The sequence below is a fragment of the Chlorocebus sabaeus genome, chromosome 26 (assembly GCF_047675955.1).
Source record: "Chlorocebus sabaeus isolate Y175 chromosome 26, mChlSab1.0.hap1, whole genome shotgun sequence".
Lineage (NCBI taxonomy): Eukaryota > Metazoa > Chordata > Mammalia > Primates > Cercopithecidae > Chlorocebus > Chlorocebus sabaeus.
The window spans coordinates 48585277-48602543 of record NC_132929.1 but is presented as its reverse complement, the minus strand read 5'-3'; positions in this window follow the sequence as shown (position 1 = coordinate 48602543).

The window sequence follows — 17267 nt, the reverse complement described above, 5'->3', positions numbered from 1 at the left end:
TGCACATTTGGGTTGATTCCAAGTCTTTGCTATTGTGAATAGTGCTGCAATAAACATACATGTGCATGTGTCTTTATAGCAGCATGATTTATAATCCTTTGGGTATATCCCCAGTAATGGGATGGCTGGGTCAAATGGTATTTCTAACTCTAGATCCTTGAGGAATCACCACACTATTTTCCACAATGGTTGAACTAGTTTACAGTCCCACCAACAGTGTAAAAGTGTTCCTATTTCTCTACATCCTCTCCAGCACCTGTTGTTTCCTGATTTTTTAATGATCGCCATTCTAACTGATGTGAGATGGTATCTCATTGTGGTTTTGATTTGCATTTCTCTGATGGCGAGTGATGATGAGCATTTTTTCACGTGTCTGTTGGCTGTATGAATGTCTTCTTTTGAGAAGTGTCTGTTCATATCCTTTGCCCACTTTTTGATGGGGTTGTTTTTTTCTTGTAAATTTGTTTGAGTTCTTTATAGGTTCTGGATATTAGCCCTTTGTCAGATGAGTAGATTGCAAAAATTTTCTCCCATTCTGTAGGTTGCCTGTTCACTCTGATGGTAGTTTCTTTTGCTGTGCAGAAGCTCTTTAGTTTAATTAGATTCCATTTGTCAATTTTGGCTTTTGTTGCCATTGCTTTTGGTGTTTTAGACATGAAGTCCTTGCCCATGCCTATGTCCTGAATGGTATTGCCTAGGTTGTCTACTAGGGTTTTTATGGTTTTAGTTCGAACATTTAAGTCTCTAATCCATCTTGAATTAATTTTCGTATAAGGAGTAAGGAAAGGATCCAGTTTCAGCTTTCTACTTATGGCTAGCCAATTTTCCCAGCACCATTTATTAAATAGGGAATCCTTTCCCCATTTCTTGGTTTTGTCATTGAATGTTATTTAAATGAAATATCCATGTGTACTCTTTTGTATCTAGCTTCTTTGACTCAACATTATGTTTGTGAGATTAATTCATGTAGTTCATTCATTCTTATTGCTGTGCAGCAGTCCTGTATGTAACACACCACATTGTATCTGTTTTACTGTGATAGACATTTGGGTTGCTTCCAATTTGGGGCTATAACAAATAGTGCTGCTATGAACATTCTTGCACATGTTCTTCAGTGAATTTATGTCTGCATTTCTGTTGAGTATTTACCCAACGGTGTAATTTTTGGGTCATGAAGAATGTGTATGTTCAGCTTTTGTGGATATTGCCGGTCATCCAAAGTGGCTGTACAAATTACATGCTCACCAGTAATGTCAGAGACTTCTAGTTGCTCTACATCCACCCCAATAGTTTATATCATCTGACGTTTGCATTTTAGCTATTCTGGCAGGTATGCGCTACTGTTGCATTGTGGCTTCTCTTGACAGATAGTTAACATTTTGTTTTTTACATTTTTAAGCCATTAATCCCTCTGGAATTTTATCTTTGTATATGGTTAGAGATAGGGGTCCACTTTGATTCTCTTCCAGGCAAACAGCCAGATGTGTTAGACTAAATACTGTGTGTTTTGTCCTGATAAGTTTTGAGGTATAAGTGAGCATTTGCCAGGTGCAGTGGAGTGGGAGAGAACATTCCAGGCTGCAAAAGCTGCATGAGCAAAGGTACGGAGGCATGAAATTCACGATATGTGTGGAGATTGCATGAGTGTGGGGAAAATTAAAAGCATGTGACCATGAGTAGCACAGGACGGCAGGCAGGATTGGACTTTGCCGTTCTCACAGTAGTACACAGGCACAAGGCTGCTGTTGAATGGACACACTAAAGGAAAAAAGGCTCCCTCCTCCTCTAATGTTTGGGGATGTTCTTTGAGATCCTCATTTTGAAAAGGTGTGATTATCAAAACGTCACTCTTAGGAGAGGGAACTTACGTGTTGACTGAGACGTTTATTAAGATCCATGATACACATTGTTTAGTTTACTTCTCACAATGACTTCATGATGTGGGCATTGTTTCCCTTGATTTACAGATAAGGGAATGAGGTACAGAAAAATCAAGTGGCCCTTGGACACATAGCCAGTAAGTGACAGAACTGAGGACGGAACGGCCTGTTCCTCTTCCTGTGTTCCCGCTCTTTCCCCTAGATGCACTGCCAGTAGATGCATGAATTGAACTTCCAGCCACTTCCCAAATAATGCACACGCGATGAAGCAGAGATTTACAATCCTTGCATCAGCCCCTGCCAGCAGACCTCTTAATGTCTGTTTCCTTTTCCACAGTCGCACAGAGAGGTTGATCCCTTGGGAAAGTGAGTGACTGTTGCAGGCAGCAATTGTTCCTTCAGCTGAAAGGCATGCAGAGTCAGACCAGGGTGACTGGTTTCAGCCCATGGGCACGTTTATGGGTCCACAGAGAGAAAGCAACCTCTGTCCTCTATCCCTTTCCCATATGCAGTTCTTGGTTACAGAAAATTCCAGTTGCTCTTCTTTTCCCAACTGGGAGAGATCTCTGTCTCCTAAAATAAACTTCTCGGTAACCTGCGCTCTCCTGAGTAGGTCTCTGATCCTCAAGGAAGGGAGAGGTAAACACTCACTAACATGAACATGCTGGCAGTCAGACACACATCACACACACAGAGGTGGCACACAAGCTACACACTGACACAGAGCGGAGACAAACACACACTTGCAGAGAACCTGCCTCTTGGAACATGAGAGCCCAGGGAATCTGTTGAGATCAAGGGTTTTCGAACTATGCCACTTGAGTTCTTCTGCAAAGGGAAGTCACAGAAAATAATGAAGCAATTTCCTACCAAAGGGAATATTGTAACAGCTAGAGATAATTGTAGAAAAGTACACTGAAATTATGAGGTATAATTTTCCCTCTATCAGACTGGCTAAGATTTAAAAGTTTGATAATACACAATGTAGGCGGGGGTGTAAAGATACAGCATGTAGCAGAAAAAGTAAATGATTGCAATTCTGGGGAAGAGAGCTCAGCAAGGTATATCAAAATGTTAAACACAGCTACCGTTAAACCTAATGATTCCACTCCTAAAAAGTTTACACAAACACACACACACACGATACTGATTAAGGAAGTTCATTATAGCATTTCTTTATATTACTGTAAAATCAGAAACAACTAAAAAAATCTATTAATAGAAGTATAGTCAAATAAGTTAAGGGACAGCCATACCATGGAATACTCTTAATCATTTAAAATGCTGAGGTGAACCTCTATATTCTGACATCAGAAGATATCCAGAATGTATTTTATCCTGTTTGTGTTTTTAAAAATAGATGTTTGCGGCTGGGCGTGGTGGCTCATGCCTGTAATCCCAGCACTTTGGGAGACCAAGGTGGGTGGATCACTTGAGGTCAGGAGTTTGAGATCAGCCTGGTCAATATGGTGAAACCCCATCTCTACTAAAAATACAGAAAATTAGCCGGGCGTGGTGGTGGGCACCTGTAATCTCAGCTACTCGGGAGGCTGAGGCAGGAGAATTGCTTGAACCTGGGAAGCAGGGATGGCAGTGAGCCGAGATCATGCCATTGCACTCTAGCCTGGGCGACAGAGTGAGACTCCATCTCAAATATATATATGTTTGCTAGGTGCAGCGGCTCACACCTGTAATCTCATCACTTTGGGAGGATCACTTGAGCCCAGGAGTTCCAGACCAGCCTGGGCAACATGGTGAAACCCCATCTCTACAAAAATTAGCCCGGTGTGGTGGTGTGCAACTGTAATCCCAACTACTTGGGAGGCTGAGGTGGAAGGATAGCTTGAGCCTGGGAGGTAGAGGTTGCAGTGAGTGGAGATTGGGCCACTACCCTCCAGCCTGGGTGACAGAGCCAGACCCTGTCTCAAAAATTATACGTATATATGTTTGTATATATCTGTAGAGTGTCTATCAGATACATAAGAAACTGTTATAGTAGGTGGTTCTGGAGAATGAGAAGGGGACACGGAGAAAGGGGAAGAGAAGGGAAACGAATGTTTTACTTAACTTTCTGTACTATTTGACATCTTTATGGTAAGCATATATTAACTGTATAACACATTATTTTAACCCTCCGAGATGGTAAAAAAAATATATATATATATATTCGGGTCAAGTGCAGTGGCTTATGCCTGTAATTCCAGCACTTTGGGAGGCCAAGGTGGGCATTATTGTATCTGTCACCCAGGTTGAAGTGCAGTGGCATGATCTCAGCTCACTGCAGCCTTGACCTCCCCAAACTCAGATGATCCTCCCACCTTAGCCTCCCAGGTAGCTGGGAGTACAGGTGCATGGCACCACACCCAGAAATAATTTTTGTATTTTTTGTGGAGATGGCGTTTCGCCATGTGGCCTAGACTGGCCTAGAACTCCTGAGTTCAAGCTATCTGCCCACCTTGGCCTCCCAAAGTGCTGGAATTACAGGCGTCAGCCACTGCGCTTGACCCGAATATATATATATATATTTTTTTTACCATCTCCGAGGGTTTCTATTAGATAGATAGATAGATAGATAGATAGATAGATAGATAAATAAATAGATAGATAGATAGATAGATAGAAGGGTTTGCTGTTACATTTCACTTAGAAAAAGAGTTCCACCACTAAAATGTTTGAAAAATCTTTATGCAACTCAAGCCTGTTATATAAGCGGCCAGAAAAAATTGTGAAAGACTTTTGAAATAGGGAGAAAATGTATCCTATAGAATGCAGGGCTGGTGTGCCCTTCTAGGTTATCTCATTCTATGGTAGTCTCCATTTTTCATTGTCTTTGAATCTGTAAACTGTAGAAAACTGAAAGTAATACAAATTATTATTGTCCACGGCAACGCGAACAAGTTTAGTCAGGTGGAGATGCAAGTGATCTCCACCACCGCCAAACACACACACACACACACACACACACACACACACACAGTGGATGAAGCCAGTTTTGTATCAATTAACAAACTTATTTCATTACATCTGATGCCAATGTGTGTATCTGGCCTTTGTGTTGTCCTTTGAATCAGTTTTTAACTTAATTAATGACTTAAATAAAATCTTTGACACTCTTTATTTTATATATGTATGACAGGCATGATCTCTCCCTTTAAAAATAATCATTTAGTGGTATGTGCCCGTGATCCAAGCTACTGGAGAGGCTGAGGTGGGAGGATCGCTTGAGCCCGGTAGGTGAGGCTGCAGTGAGTGGTGATTGCGCCACTGCACTCCACCCTGGGTGATAAAGTGAGACCCTGTCTGGCGCGGGGGGGGGGAGGCGAGGGGCGGGGGGGAGGAAGGATCATTTAACAAACCAGGAAAACAAACAAACAAGAGACAACAAAGACTGTGAGGAAGAGATTTCCCCAAGGTTAGACGCCTGTTGTAACAAACACAGCACCAATCCCTAACCCTCAAATGTCAGCTTCTGCACTGAATTCCTTGGCTATTGTATATACGCCATCAAGTAACAAGTATTGAAATCACTTTCTATTTGACTTGACTATTTACCCCACACAGATATATTCTTAATTTAGAAGATGCTTTCCCACAAATATATACACATACAGACTTACACATGCACAAACACAAACACCTGCGGGCATCCACAGGCCCCCGCTGACACGCTGCACAAACTCCCACGCAGATCCAGAGCTCCCCTCCCTGCCACTGGGACAGCCGCCCTCCCCGCGCCAAGCCTGCTCTTGGTTCCTCCATCTCAGCGGAGCTTAAGATTGGGGATGAAGCAAGGTCCCTTCCTGCGGACCCTCGCCTGTGCCACGCAGGGTGAAGAGGTGGCTCCCTCACTTATAATAATTGGCCAGGGGTCAGAGTGGCTCTGGGGTGCGACGTTGAAGGATTCAAGGGGATGGAGGCCAAGCCCCATCCTCAAAGACTGCCCATCGTGGAAGAGGCCCGCACAAGGGCGGAACCAAGCCAGCCGGGGAGCCACGCCCCCGAGTCCTGGGGTAGTCCGGGAAGGCTGCCCGGAGGTGGTCACCTCAGCGCTGAGGTTTGAAAGCGTGAGGGAAAGACTGGGAGCCTGGGAGCAGCACAGCCGCGGCTGGGCCGAGGTGTTTGGGTGGAAGAACTGAGCCAGGGCCTCCTAGCACGGATCTGTTAAGTGGATGACGTTTTTGATTTTGCGGAAAAAGAAATCCCGCGGAATTCAAGGACCTCCCAGGCGCCAGACTTGACTCTCGGGTCGGGAGTAGCGCGGCTCGCACCCCGCTCCGCGGTAGCCCATGCGGCCCCGCCCCGCGCCGCGGCCGCTCTCGCGGTGGGCTCGCGGCGCCCCCTGCAGGCTCCGACCCACTCTCCCCGCACTGCCACCACGGGGAGGCGCCGGCGGGAAGAGGCGGGCCGGCTGCGGCTGCGCCCAGCCTGCGGGCCAGGAGGTCCAGTCTTCCGTCCCCACCAGCCCCGGAGGTCGCTCCTGCAGGACGGCCTTGGTTCTGTGCACCCCCGAGGGCGCCGCGTCCACACATCCCCATTACCGTGAGATCCCATCCTCATTGCGCAGATGGGGAAACCGAGGTTCAGAGTCGGAGCCTGATGCATCCACGGCATGAAGAGGAGGAGTCTCTGGGATCCCGAGGCCCATCCTCAACCGTGCTTGTCTCTCTCCGCCTAGGTGTGGCCACAGACTCAATGGCTTGCGGTGCACCCCACGCACCCTCTCCTCTGGTTCTCTCTGGGCCACAGCATCGCCTGGTTTGGCCTTTCAAGAGCTGTATGGACAGGAGTGCGTGTGGGTTGGGGTTACTCATCCACTTTACAGAAGGGAAATCTGACAACCGCAGGGGAGCGCCTTGGGACCTGATAGTTTCACTTGCGTGGTCTGTACTAAGGAGACAATTCAGAAACTCAGCAGATTTTGCTGTGTGAGTGCTTCTCCCTAGTTGTTCATAATAGCGAAACTTGTGAATAGTCAACTCTCTACTGCTTGGTTAAATAAATGGTATTCTACGCAGCTATGAAAAATCATTCTGGGTAAAAAGTTTGGATATATTAAAGATGCCATTCTATTGTTAAGCAAATAAGTAGGTTACAATGCAGCATACATAATAACAAAGTTCCATTTCTGTGAAGATGCATGCGTGGGCACACATTTTTTTAAAACTCTGCAAAGGTATACACCAACAACTTGAATATGAAAATTAAAGGTGATTATAAAATAAGTATTTGTACCTTTCTGTATTTTCTAAATAATATTATACAGTGAATATGTATGTTTTGTATTTGTTTTGTTTTGTTTTGACAAGGCCTCACTCTTGTCACCCAGGCTGATGAAGTGCAGTGGTGTGATCAAGCTCACTGCAGCCTTGACCTCCCTCACTCAAATGATCCTCCCACCTCAGCCTCCTAAGTAGCTGGGACAGCTAATTTTTGTATTTTTGTAGAAATGAGGTTTTGCCATGTTGCCCAGTTTGGTCTCGAACTCCTGAGTTTAAGCAATCCTCCCACTTTGGGATTAGAAAGGTGGAAGGGATTAAAAGTGCTGGGATTACAGGCGTGAGCCACAATGCCCAGCCAGGTTTTTGTTTTTGTTTTCATTTTTTCCTTACACAGAAAAGCTCCAATATTCACTTACATACTGCAGAAGGAAAAGAGGCTGAAAGGATTGGATCAAGGAGGTAGGAAAGGAAATTTCTGGGGCATTTCCTTTCCCCTAATCCCAGAATAGCCAGAGAAATCATGGTCACCAAGAGCTGCTGCTTCTGAATAACATGACAGTGACGGTAAATTTTCCAAAAGGTTGATTGTAACAGAGTTTGCAACATGACCAAACTGGTGGATCACAAAGTGGACAGACATCAGGAGCTCTGGAAGAAAAATTGCTACTCGGTATCTACTCAAGTTGTAATGGAGAGAGAAATGGACTGATATGCCGGGATTTTTGTTGCAGAGAGCTGGCAAATTTGCAGTAAGTAACTAGCTCCATTCAAACTGACTGAAGCACATAGATGGAGCCCTGAAATCCATAGCTCCATTGAAGAGGCAGCAGAATTTATCTACTCCGACTCAAGTTTGCGGAATTTATCTACTCCTATCCAGGTGCTAGGCCGCTTGTGGTAGGGAGTGAAGACATCATGCTGATGGATTTGGTGGTGACAAAGCAGGCTGTCAAGAAGGAGTAGGTCCCCCAGATTCTCCCAGGCAAGGGGACAACACTGGAAACTACATGTTAGGCTTTTCCTTCTGAAACTTGGCAAAGTAGAATTTGCTGAAAAGTAAGTAGTACCGCTTGTTTTTAATTTCGTTTCTCAAGAAAACCCGGCTCTCATCATGACTGTTTACTCTTGTTTCTTTTGGGAAATTAAGTTCTTAATATAACTTTGACTAAAGATATGTAGATTTGTGGTATGAAAAGAAAATCTATTTGTTGGATGATGTTCCCAGTGAAGTACTATCCGTTTGTTATTTTAAAAGTTATTCTCTATTGTTCTAAACAGTAAATAGTGCCAAAACTAAGAAAAACATGTATTATAGTTTCAACATCAGGCTGACTTGCTTACAGATCTGTTCACAATAAACTGTAATGCCTCTTTAAAGAAAGATTTAGAAATACATTATTAAAAGTATTAATTCATTTAAAAAAATGTTAAGCATGAATGGGGACAAGGTGGGGAGAATGATTTGTCTGCTCTTTCTGGGAGGCCGGGGAGAAACATCCACGAGAAACCTGCAGGCCTTGCCACTGCTGCTGAGAGCCAGTGACCCCAAGGGCTGACCACTTGGGATGTTAGCTGCCCCTAGCCCAGGCACTGTGGTCTGGGTCTGTGGTATAAAGAAGGGCTATTGCCATAAAAGGAAATAGACACAACCAGCTTCAGTCTATCCTGCTTCCTGTCTCAGAATTATTATTATTATTATTATTATTATTATTATTATTATTTTGAGATGGAGTTTTGCTCATTGCCTAGGATGGAGTGCAATGGCGCGATTTCGGCTCACTGCAACCTCCACCTCCCAGGTTCAAGCAATTCTCCTGCCTCAACCTCCCAAGTAGCTGGGATTACAGGCACCTGCCACCACGCCCGGCTAATTTTTCTATTTTTAGTAGAGACAGGGTTTCACCATGTTGGCCAGGCTGGTCTCAAACTCCTGACCTCGTGATCCACCCACCTTGGCCTCCCAACAAAATTTTTTTAAAAAGAAATTATGGTATGTCTTTGGAAATCTGAGATTCAAATCTTAGCACCCTATATCCCCACCACCACTACCAGTTTGGAGCAAGTCACTTAATCTTTTCCAGCCCAGTTCCCATTTGTAGAATGGAAAGAATGACATCCATATAATGTGGTTGCTGAAAGATTCATTATTTTATTATTCAACAATTATTTATTGAGTGCCAGGCATTAATCTAGTCACTAAGACAGACAAGGTCCATGTTCTCATGGAATTCATATTCTAACAGGGTAAGGTCACAACAAATAAATAATAAATGAAAAATATCAGATATTGATAAGTTTTAGACAGAAAATAAAATAGGGAGCTGGGAATGGTGGCTCACACCTGTAATCCCAGCTACCCAGGAGGCTGAGGTAGGAGATTGCTTGAGGCCAGGGGTTCAAGACTAGTGTGGACAACATAGTGAAACCCCCTTCTATAAAAACAAATTAAAAAAAAAAAAAACATTAGCCAGTGAAGGTGGCATGCACCTGTAGTCTCAGCTACTCAGGAGTCTGAGGAGGGAGGATTGCTTGAGCCCAAGTGTTTGGAGTTTGAGGCTGCAGTGAGCTATGATCATGCCACTGCACTCCAGCCTGGCTAACAGAGTGAGACCTCATCTCTAAAAATAAACAAATAAATAGGAAGAAGCAATAGAGACCTATAGGCTTATTATATTGATTGGTCAGTATAGCCCTTTTTGAGGAAATTGTATTTGAGCAGAGATATGAATGACATAAAGCAGCCAGGCATGCACAGATCAAGTCACAGAGTATTCCAGATGAAAGTAAGAGCCAGAGCAAAGACTCTTAGGAAGGGTAGGCCGGGCACGATGGCTTACGCCTGTAATCCCAACACTTTGGGAGGCTGAGGCAGGCAGATCACAAGGTCAGGAGTTCAAGACCAGTCTAGTCAACATAGTGAAACCCCGTCTCTACTGAAAATACAAAAAATTAGCCAGTGTGGTGGTACGCATCTGTAATCTCAGCTACTCAGGAGGCTGAGGCAGGAGAATCGCGTGAACCCAGGAGGCGGAGGGTGCAGTGAGACAAGATCGCGCCATTGCACTCCAGCCTGGGCAACAGTGCGAGACTCCATCTCAAAAAAAAAAAAAAGGATATCAGGTAGCTTTTGTTCAATAATAAACCACTTCAAAATTCAGTTACATAAAAATAATAACCATTTATTTATTATTATTTTGTGGGTCAGTAATTTGGGCTGAGCTCAGCTGGGCTGTCTTCTGGTCTCAGATGATCTTACTTTTGTGTCAGTGGTCAGCTACTAATCGGCTAGGTGACTTTGCTTCTTAGAGTTGGCTGGCTATCAGCTGGAGTGATGGGAGCAAGCGGGCCATATATCATTCATCTAGTAGGCTATCCAAGGCTTGTTGATAAGTCTTGTTGATATGTGGCAGTGCAGGGTTGCAAGAGAGAGTGGGAACATGCAAGGCCTCCTCAGGCTTTGACTCAGAACCAGAACAATGTCACTTCTGCCATATTCTATTGGCAAGGCCAGCCCAGATTCAAATGGAGAAAGAGACCACTCCTTGATGGGAGACTGAGAGACATGGTCACAGAGAAAAGAATTATGATATTTGTAACACACCCTAAGCAAGAATGAAAAATTCCAACATGTCCAGAGCAATTGTTGGGGAGTGTTATGGGCTGAAGTCCTAATCCCTAGTACCTTGAATGTTACTGTATAGTATTTGAAGATAGGGTCTTTAAAAAGGTAACTAAGGTTAAATGAGGTCAGTAGGGTGGCCTCTAATCCAATATGACAGGTAAGGGAATGGAAAGACAGACAAGAAAATATTTCCAAATCACATGTCTAATAAAGGACTTGCATCTAGAGTACTTTTTTAATTCGGTAATAAGAAAAAAATCAATCTAATAAAAATAGGCAAAAGATATGAACAGATACTTGACCAATGAAGATATGAAAAGATGCTCAACATCATTAATCATTAGGAAAATAAAAATTAAGACAATAGATATATCTACATATTTATTATAATGACTAAATTTAAAAGACTTACCATACGAAGTCTTGGCAAGCACACAGAAGAACTAGAACTCTAATAGAATGCTGGTAGGTATATAAAATGGTACAACCACTTTGGAAAACAATTTGGTAGTTTGTTAAAAAGTGAAACATACATCTATTACATGATTTGGGTATTCCATTCCTAGATATTTCCCAAGAGAAATTAAAGCCTACAAAAAGACCTGTACACAAATGCTCATAGCAACTTTATTTGTAATAGTCAAAAACTAGACAGAACCCAATGTCTATCAACAAATGATTAGATAAATAACGCTATATCCATACAGTGGAATACTATTCAGCAACAAAAAGCAATAAACTAGCACAATCTATAGAAGAAAAAATAACACATTTAAAAACTTTTATTCTGTGAAAGACTCCATTAAGAGGATGAAAAGACTGGAAGAAAATATTTCCATACCATGTATCTGGCAAAGGACTTTTATCTAGACTATATGATATATATTCTCAAAATTCAATAACAAAAAACAAACCATTCAATTAGAAAATGAGCAAAAGGCTCAAAGAGACGGCCGGTGGTAGTAGCTCATGCCTATAATCCCAGCACTTTGGGAGGCTGAGGCAGGCGGATCACTTGAGGTCAGAAGTTTGAGACCAGACTGGCCAACATGATGAAACCCCATTTCTACTTAAAAATATAAAAATTAGCTGGGTGTGGTGGTGCGCACAGGTAGTCCAAGCTACTTGGAAGGCTGAGGCTGGGGAATCACTTGAACCCAGGAGACAGAGGTTGCAGTGAGCCAAGATCGTGCCACCACACTCCAGCCTGGGCAACAGGGCAAGACTTTGTCTCAAAAAAGAAAAAAAAAAAAAACCTGAAAAGACATTTCACTGAGGAAGATGTATGGATAACAAATAAATACATGAAAAGATGCTCAACACTACTGGTCATTAGGGCGATGCAAACTAAGACCACAAACAGATGTCACTATCCACCCATTAGAAAAAACCTAAATTAGTGACAATATCAAGTGCTGGTGAGGATGTGAAGAAACTGGATCTCTTATATGCTGCCTATGGGGATGCAAAAAAAATACATACGACCCAGCAATTGTATTCCTGGGTGTTTATCTCAGAGATATGAAATATGTGCACTCAATACTCTGTACATGATTGTTATTGCAGCTTTATTTGCAACTGCCCAAAACTGGAAACAATCAAAATGTCCTTCAATGAGTGAATGACTAAGCTAACTGTGACACTTCCATACTACAGAATATTACTCAGTCAAAAAATAAAAATAAATAACAAAAATGAACTATTGACACAGGCAACAGCGTGGATGCATCTCAAGGGTATTATGCTGTCAAAAGATCACATACTGTATGCTTCCATTTATAACATTCTCAGAATGACAAAATCAGAGTGATGCAAAGCAGATTGGTGGATGCCAGGGTCTAGAAATGGTAGAGGATGGGGGTTGGGTGTGACTCTAAAGAGATAGCATGAGGGAGATCTTAGTGGTGATGGAACAGTTCTTGCACCTTGATTGAGTGGTGATTACCCAAATCTCCACATATAATAAAACGGCACAAAACTATACACATACCTTGCAGCAATGCCTGTTTACTGGTTTTGATGCTGCACTATAATTATGTAAGATATATCCATTGAGAGAAACTGGGTGAAGGGTACACAGACCTTACCATTTTGGCAACTTCCTGTGAGTATATAACTGTTTTGAAATTAAAAGTTTTTTAAAGAGCAATTAACAATTGATATTCGCTACAACCTAGATAAATCTCAAAATAATTATGCTGTATGAAAAAAGCCACATCAAAAAGATTATGTACTGTATGATCCCAGTTATATAAAATTCTGCAAAGTATAAACTGAACTATAGTGACAGAAAGCAGATTGCCTAGGTACAGGGAGTGGGGGGATGTACGGGCAGGAAGGAGTAAGAGGGAAGGGTTACAAAGGGCCATGAGGAAACATTTGGGGTGATGGATATGTTTACTATATTACTATATTACCTTGATTGTAGTGATGGTTTTGTCAGAGGCATTCGAACCAGAGAGACTCCATTTTGAGTGAGGGCTAGGAAAATGAGGCTGAGAGTTGCTGGACTGAATTCCCAGAAAGTTAGGCATTCCTAGCCTCTAGATGTTTACTGCTAAGGGCACAAATTATTAATGTTTACTAAAAGGGACCCAGACTTGGGAGTGTCCAGATATCTCAATATCTGGGGAACAAAGGCATTCCTAATTTTGCTTTAAAGATAATGATATTGATTCTTGCCAAATATCATAATTAAGAAAATTAATAGTTTATCACAAACCCTTGTAGCAGAGCGCATCTCTCCATATATACAAGCATTGTATCTAGGGTGGATGCGTTCCTCCTCTTAGTTTCGGGAACGTCCTGCTCTGTCTATGGAGTAGCCATCCTTTCACCACTTTGCTTTCTTAATAAACTAGCTTTCGCTTTGCACTACAGACTCGCTCTGAATCCTTTTTTGCACGAGATCCAAGAACCCTCTCTTGGGGTCTGGATCGGGATCCCTTTCCTGTAACAGTTTCAGGGTGTATACATATGTTAAACTTATTAATTTGCATACTTTAAATATTATGCACTTAATGCATATCAATTTCACTTCAATAAGCATACCAAAGATATTAAGTGCCTAGTAATAAAACTTACTAAAGACGTATAAATTCTCCACAAAAAGTCTAATATGCCATTGGGAGACATTTAGGTAGATCTAAATAAATGAAGGGATCTACCATAGTCCTAGAATGATAAAAATCCTAATTGGGCTTTTTTGGGAGGGAGGGCAACAAGTTGATTCAAAAATGTATATGGAAATTTTATTTTATTTTATTTTATTTTATTTTATTTTATTTTATTTTATTTTTGTATATGGGAATTTTAAAAGGCCAAAGATAGCCAAGACAGAAGAGTAAGGCAAAAGAATTTACATTAACAGATATCAAGACAGTGAGATGCTGATAAACAAATACACCAATGGAACAGATTGAAGAGCCCCAAAACAGATCCACACATACATAGACACGTGGTATTGGACAGAGGTGGGAATGCAGAGTCATTGAGAAATGACCAGTAAAAGGCACTGGGTAAATTGGGTATCTATAAGCATTCTTCTCACAACACACAAAAATCAATTCCAAGGTAGATTAAATACCTAAACATGAAATGTGAAAGCTTATAGCTCTTAGAAGGTTGTACAGGAAAATACCAGCATGATCCTGAGTACAGGAAGATTTTTTAAATAAGTAACAAAAAGCACCAATGATAAGGGGAAAGTAGTAATAAAAAAAAGAACAAAATGTTAACTATATAAAAAACTAAGAACTTTAAGGCTGCGCATGGTAGCTCACAATCATAATCCCAGCACTTTGGGAGGCCAAGGCAGGAGGATCTCTCGAGGCCAGGAGTTCAAAACCACCCTGGGCAACATAGAGAGATCCTATCTCTACAAAAATACATAAATAAGAATAATTTTTCATAGAACTCTACTCACTAAAGACATTATAAAGAGAATGAATAATGACTGGGAGGGAGGCAATATACTTGCAACTAACCAACAAATAGAAACGTCAAAACCACAGTAAGATACCACTACACACCCTACAAAACGACAAAGCTTTAAGAATCTGTTGGAGTGTATGTAGCTGGAGCAACAGAAATTCTCATCTGCTGCCAGTGAGAAGATAAACTGGCATACTACTTTGGAAAGATGTCAAACATTATATAGTAAAGTTCAAGACAGGCATATTATTGACCCAGAAATGTTATTTAGTTTCTACCCTGAAGAAATGGCTATACACATGTAACACAGCATGTACACAGCCACACTGTAATAGTAAAAAACTGGGAAAACTCCAAATGGTCTATTCATAGTACAATAGATAAATTTTAGTATTTTCATTCAGTGGGATATTATATAGATGCTGAGCAGCCAAAAAATAGAAAAGGCTACTGCATAGTGACCTATGCAGAAATGGCTGTCTTCCTTATAGTAAGAGAGTGACAGACCAGCAAGAAAGACTAAGAAGAAAATTAAATATAGCTCTCAGAACCAACCATAGCAACAGCAGGGAGTGTTTTGAATTCCAACATGTAGCAGACACTGTGCTAGACTGTCTTAAGATAACTCTACCTCCCACAACCATTCTGCAAAGTAGGAATTATTTTGCAGATAAGGAAACTGAAGAACAGAAAAGTTAAGTGACTTACCTGAGGACACACAGATAGCAGGTGACAGAGTGAAGATTTGCAACAAGGAATCAAATCCCACCTTCTTTCCGTTGAAGTATGAACTGTTGATTGCTTGCAACAACCATTCACCACCTCTCCCTTCTTCCAGAACCCGATTTTGTTAAGATGTACTGCCTCTTCTGTGCTGTCCTAGGGATGGCAGAGCAAAAGACAGGACAAGCCTGGGTCCCTGAGGACTCTCTCTGGCAATGCTGCCAGGCCATACCAGTTAGGTGTTTTTGCTACCTTTTATTTATTTTTCCTTTATTTTAGCTTTAGGCCCAGTGGTTGTAGAACTGCTAGGGTTCTTGAATCAAAAAGAAAATGTAGTTAGAAGGCAAACTTCCCATTTCCTTCCAAACCATTGCAAGTAATACCAAAACCCAAACCAGATCACTGTAGCAGATGCTACAAGGTCTACAACAGGACTGGTTTATGGAGCCTGCAGAAGAGAATGCAAGCAGGAAGGCCTGTGAGTGTTAAGGGCTCCAGCAAGCAGCCTGGTAGCAGTGTTCCAGGAAGCCTGAGATGGCTAAGAGAGCACTGTAAGGGTGGAGGCCTATGCTTTATCCTGCCCCCTGATTCATTTCCCTATGAAGCTCATAGGTCCTGGCCAGACAGAAGCCCACACAGTCCCGTGCCTCCTGCCTTTCTAGGCTCAGCGCTTCTTCCTGGTCCAAAGCAGTTAATTCCAAAGTGAAAATTCCAGGCCACTATGTTGTCACATCCCCTCAAGCTACAACCTGGTTCCCAGTCTGTGTAGGAAGTTCTAGTACTATCAAGAAACTCTCATGTTCTTCTTACTGCTTTGCTGTTGACGTTCCTCTCATCTGGCTCCTGTGCCTCAACACCCCTGTCTCTCCCCTGCACTGGCCAGAGGCAGTCCATCCTCTGAGCACTTCTAGTCCCCTCCTGACCTCACATGAGTGAGGAGGATGTCTGATTGCCAAGGGCTATGGTTATAGACACAAAGCTTTCTCTTTTCGGGTGCTGGGATCCTTTATTCCATCTCTTTAATTTCTTTGGAGTTTTCTGTAACCTTCAAAATTGTGCTCTGACTCTGGCCTTTGGGTATGGCCTGTGGTGGGCTATGTCCCTGGCATCAACAAAGGCTTTGACACAGTGTGGCCTTCAAAGAGCAGCTTGGATGAAACCGCAGAGGCCTGGAGCTGCAAGGAAAGTGGGTTAGCCCAGCTTTCACAGGGACTGTTTGGGCCCACTTTAGTTTTTGCTACATGTGGGAACAAATGTGCCCCTTCAGGCCTTTCAGATCGTGGGGGTGGGTGTTTTTGTTAAAGCCAAAAACTTCAGCTAATTTGGAAGCTGACAGGATTCTGCTAAGTCTTTGTGTTAATACAGTATCTGCTCCCTGGCCTTCCAGGTCAGGATCTTGGGTGGGACACCTGGAGCCTCCATTTGCCTCTGAATTTTCTAGAACAAAATTGCTTTTTGTCTCTCATTTCAAGGTCCTAGGAGAAAGAACCAATAGCAAAGGCCATGTCTGGAAGCCATTTGGGTGGGGGCAGGGGGTGTCTTGAGGTCTGCCCAGCCCAGCCCTTTCCTCTTTGTTCAACCTAGGCAATGAAGCCACAGCTGCCCACTCAGAGCTGTTTTAATTGTCCCCAGAAACCTAACTTCCAGAAAAACAATTGGCTTGCAAAGGATTCCAGACTCTCTGAACAGACAGATGATCAGAATCTTTTCTGATTTTCATTAAGGAAATATTTCAAGAGGGACTGTGGCACCAAGACAGTGAATGCCTGCCCCTGAGCCCCTGATGAGAAGGAATTAAGGGCCCTGTGACTATGTATGTGACCAGAAGCCACATCAGGCTCCACCAGGCCTGGCAACTGTCCCTGATGGTCTGTTCTTCGCCTCCTGTGG